This window comes from Hippocampus comes, unplaced genomic scaffold (genome assembly GCF_001891065.2).
Source record: "Hippocampus comes isolate QL1 unplaced genomic scaffold, H_comes_QL1_v1.1 scaffold594, whole genome shotgun sequence".
Taxonomy (NCBI): Eukaryota; Metazoa; Chordata; class Actinopteri; order Syngnathiformes; family Syngnathidae; genus Hippocampus; species Hippocampus comes.
Genome location: NW_017804883.1, coordinates 192,547 through 197,558, shown reverse-complemented (window position 1 = coordinate 197,558; position 5,012 = coordinate 192,547). Strand labels below are relative to the sequence as shown.

The following is a 5,012-nucleotide window of genomic DNA, read 5'->3' as shown; positions in this document are numbered from 1 at the left end:
TTTTTTTTTTTTTTTTAATAGAGCCAATAACGGACGCTGCAATCTGTCACTTTTTGTGGGCCCCCCCACCCAGACTGCACCCCCTGCTCCTCCCTCCACCCTTTAAACCACCGGTTGCTCCACATCCGTTCAATAATAATCATCATAAGTACCGGTCTTTAATTGTTATTGGCCTGCTAGAGAAGAGATGATTTCTTTTTGGACGAGTTAATCAGAGTGGCACGTGTTGGCCTGATTAGAGGGACGCTGTGCAGGGGGTGGGGGCTCATTGTATGCACAATACACTCTAAGTCTACGAGAACAGCTGAACTTTATTTGCGGTTAGTTAGAGCAACTTGAAATGATTGTGGATGTCGCGTGGTGACTCCCTTTTAACTTGAATTTGTCTGTAAGCACCTGCACAAGAACATCTAATTTTGCAGCCCCGCTCTGTTTTTATTTTCTTTTTGAATGAGTTGTACAGGTTATAAGTCTCATTAAACTTTTGAACTAATTTATCTCTCATAAGAAACTTGGCATTCAAACAGGGGTGTGTCAACTTTTTCTATACTGCATATACTGTAGATATATATTCTATATAGTCCGCTTCCCTCATTTTTGCATCAGTACCCTCAGACAAAGATTGGCATTGTGTCGATCACACCAGCTGACTGCCAGACACACATGAACACACACAGCCACCCCCCCAAAAAGAACCCACCCCAATATTCACAATAACAACGACACACGTTTTTTTTTTTTTTACTTTAATTGTTATCAATCTCTTGGCAAATCCTCAAGGATCCTTGATCTAAATGTAATGTATTAGAAAAATAGCCTACTATCATATCTAATTATAGCATAACTAATTTTGCCTTTTTCTTCTTTAAATATCCTTCTCTTGTTTCTGTTCTCATTGTTATTTTATAAATGTGGCTTTATTATATTTGTATAGCTTATCTGAATTATTTTTAAAATAAAAATCCAGAATTGATTATATCATTAAAATCTTCTCTGTGTTTTTTTCATAGGATTAATTTACTATACTTTCCTTTCCACCCTAGTCAAGGCCTACAATCTAACTGATTTTATCGCTATAATTAAGTCTTAGTAGCATGAGTAAACATGGTCGACATCCTGGTACATGCATCCAAGTGGTTTTATCTTAACTTGTGCTCCATTAAACACTTGAATGCCCTTTTCTCTGGAGGGGCGTCAACATTGCAAAGTTTCCTCAGCAAAAAAAAAAACAAAAAAAAAAACGCCTCCTCAATTAACTCCCAACATGGACTACCACCTTCCTCCTCTTCCCCCACCCTCCTCTTCTTCGGCTCTGCCACCATTTGGGTGAAGCGGCGGGGGGAGTAGAGGGCGGGTACCCAACTCTATTCAATTACAGCAAAATAAACTTTTACACTTACCGTAATGCGTTCAAGGGCCTCCCCTCTGGCTGCTCAACTCCAGTTTTAAGCGGATGACACTTGGTGATGCACACTATTTATGCACTCACTAAAAGGAGAGAGAGAGAATCTGAGCGAGCGAGACGGAGAATGAGAGACTTTTAGGAGCCAATAGAAAGCAGAGAACAAGACAGAAACATGATGATGTACCATTGATTGCGGTCAATTTATAATACTGAGATTTTGAGTAGTGATGGCCTGACAGTCTCATTTTTTTAAAATGCTTGACTAAGATAATAATGCATTTTTGTGGCTACTATCCTACAAAGAGCCGTTTCTAATATTTTGACCATCGTGACTAAATTTACACAAACTCAAGTGTGATTTTAAATACAATAGTCATAATAAAATATATGATGCAGCTTTACTCTGAATTGTTGCGGGTTTTTTTTTTTTTACTTCATTAAAAAGTGCACTTTTCTTTTTACAGCGCTACATAAGTGACAGCCCATTTACCATTCCCATCATCTCCCCCAGATCCCCCACCCCACCCTGCATCTCTTCTTCAGAGGCCGAAAAATTCTCCTCATAAACACTAATGATTGACATCTCATACCATTGCATACTAGAAAACAATTTTACATAGCAATTTTGTCCAATTTTAAAATGCTTTGCCGCCTCCCCCGTAATACTGCTGCATGTGATGTGCATGCCAGAAACCGCCATGGCTCCAAACTTTACTTAATGTGAGACTTGTTTTTTTTGTTTTTTTTTTTTTTTTTTTTATGAGAGGTCATTGGAAATTTAAAGAATACACAGCAGTTGATCTCAGAGGATGTTTTCGTTGCTTGGTAGGTGCTGCTGTTTTAATGTGCTCAGAAGTCAACGAAATTGTTACACTTACTCCCCTATTTTCTTTCCAGACAGGGAAAGCGGGACGTCATTCATGCAATCAAAAAGTATTATTTATCTAGAATTATGTCCTGATACAGCCCTAACCAAAGAGCACCCCCACACCCCCCACTCCTGCTTCATCACCCATCTTGTCAGCTTCCCGTTGAGTGCTTTCATCTTCAGCTGTATTATATATAATTCATGCAGGCAGAGAGATATCTCCCAGCTCCGGGGGGAGCATTTTTCAGCTAAACGGGCGGCCGCGCTTGTCAAAGAAAAGGTAAATGATCTTGTTAATGCGTCGGGCAATACGCGCTCCTCCTGTCTGGAGTCCAATTGACAGAGTCCGGCTAGATGCCACGGGACATGTCTGTGGTCAAGGTCGAATCTATGACTCCATCTGTTAGACCCCCCCCCCCCCCACACACACACAACTGTATGGCACATTAGTTTTCTGGTGCCATCTGCACAATAGATGTGACACTGATAGATTTATTGATACGCATCAGGGGCCCAGTCTGTATTGATAATGCCGCAAAAGAAGCAAAGCGAGCGGCGTCGTTTTCGCTAATGACTTGTTTGGCGTCTTTGGAAAGCCTCTTCGATGACAGCAGTTGCATGTCAAACTCAAAACGACAGGGCAATCCAATATGTGAGCATACAAACTGAAATATAGCAAAAACTACTTGCATGAAAAGATGCTTTGAGAAAACATGGCGAGAAGCTATGAAGCAAAATGTCAAGAACGTCTTTAAAAAGAAATCAATCAAAAAGAACTTGGAGCCAGAGTCGTGAGCAAGACTCATAATCTGACAGCCAGTTGTCTGTTCATCAGAGTATATATCGGCCTCTGGTAATTGGTCATTACATCCCACTTGTGTATGCACTTTGCACCTGCTGTATTTTTGCTACTTTCTGTATATCCACTCTCCAATCTGCAGTCTACTCATTGGGGGTTTGCATTCCTTGTCCCTGCTGGTAGCTTGTTAACCCCTCCCACCCCCTCACCCCAACACAGACTCTCTAGGCCAGGCCAAGTGAGGAAGCTTCATTACCTGGGAGCTGATCAGCAGGGAGCGGCCCCCACCGGGAGCCCCAGAGCACCCACTGGGCTCGCGGAGAAGGCGAGGCGGGCCAAACAAAAACACAACCAGCCATCCGCACAGTAAACAGCCCACCTACTGGCGGCCAGCATCTGTGCTGCAGCAGACACGCGGTTGTCCATTCACATTCTGATGATGGCAAACAGTGCGCCACAAACTCTGCGTTTGTATAGTTTAATGTAAAAAAGAAAAAAAAATCGATATCTTCAAGCCTATACAGTGAATCCACTCCACAAAAGCTTTGTGATGGCCACCCCTTAAACATTTAATAATTATTTCCCATATTCAGAAATCACTGATGGCGTAGTGGTACAGTTGCATGGCTTGTATGCGGGTCGCATGACATCAGTTCCCACTCAGTGGATGTGGGTGTGAGTGTATGTCGGATTTATGTGATGAGGTGTCATAATCTTGCCACAGCTTTTACTTCGTTCAAAGCGAAGGTAGGGAGGTTTATTTAGAGCTTTTTAAATGATGCTACATAGTTTACTACAAATTATTTTGCCCCCACCCCTGCCACCCAAGCAACAGCTCACAGACTGCTGCCCCCCGCCGCCCCAGCTTGAGAACCACTGGACTAGAGTGTCAAGTTAATCCATTTTCAATTGATGGCCACTGTTGTTACACTGAAAACGGTTTTCTTTCTTTCCTGGGTAAATTTGCTCTCTCTTTCTCTCTCTCTCTTTGCTTCTGTTTTTTGTGTGTGTCTGCCTTCTTTCTATGCTTTTAATTAGAGGGGCCTATTGGGCCACCAAACCAAGGACTTTAATCCCCAACTGACCAACAATGCAAAAAGCTAGCCTTTGAACAGCCGACCTGCTAAAGCCCCCCCCCACCCCACCCTGCATCTCTTCTTCAGAGGCCGAAAAATTCTCCTCATAAACACTAATGATTGACATCTCATACCATTGCATACTAGAAAACAATTTTACATAGCAATTTTGTCCAATTTTAAAATGCTTTGCCGCCTCCCCCGTAATACTGCTGCATGTGATGTGCATGCCAGAAACCGCCATGGCTCCAAACTTTACTGAATGTGAGACTTGTTTTTTTTATTTATTTATTTATTTTTTTTTTTTATGAGAGGTCATTGGAAATTGAAAGAATACACAGCAGTTGATCTCAGAGGATGTTTTCGTTGCTTGGTAGGTGCTGCTGTTTTAATGTGCTCAGAAGTCAACGAAATTGTTACACTTACTCCCCTATTTTCTTTCCAGACAGGGAAAGCGGGACGTCATTCATGCAATCAAAAAGTATTATTTATCTAGAATTATGTCCTGATACAGCCCTAACCAAAGAGCACCCCCACACCCCCCACTCCTGCTTCATCACCCATCTTGTCAGCTTCCCGTTGAGTGCTTTCATCTTCAGCTGTATTATATATAATTCATGCAGGCAGAGAGATATCTCCCAGCTCCGGGGGGAGCATTTTTCAGCTAAACGGGCGGCCGCGCTTGTCAAAGAAAAGGTAAATGATCTTGTTAATGCGTCGGGCAATACGCGCTCCTCCTGTCTGGAGTCCAATTGACAGAGTCCGGCTAGATGCCACGGGACATGTCTGTGGTCAAGGTCGAATCTATGACTCCATCTGTTAGACCCCCCCCCCCCCACACACCCCCAAACGTAAGGGCAACTA

At 42.6% G+C, this 5,012-nt stretch overlaps 1 protein-coding gene across 1 annotated transcript in view; it reads right to left on the bottom strand.

Moving 5' to 3' along the window:
* LOC109523353 (homeobox protein OTX2-like) overlaps positions 1-1,578 on the bottom strand; it is a 5,279-nt gene extending 3,701 nt beyond the window's left edge. The window contains exon 1 of the mRNA XM_019882460.1: positions 1,401-1,578. The gene's annotated coding sequence lies outside the window, so the exon portion shown is untranslated. The remainder of the gene's footprint in view (positions 1-1,400) is intronic.
* Between the last annotated feature and the right edge of the window lie 3,434 nt (positions 1,579-5,012).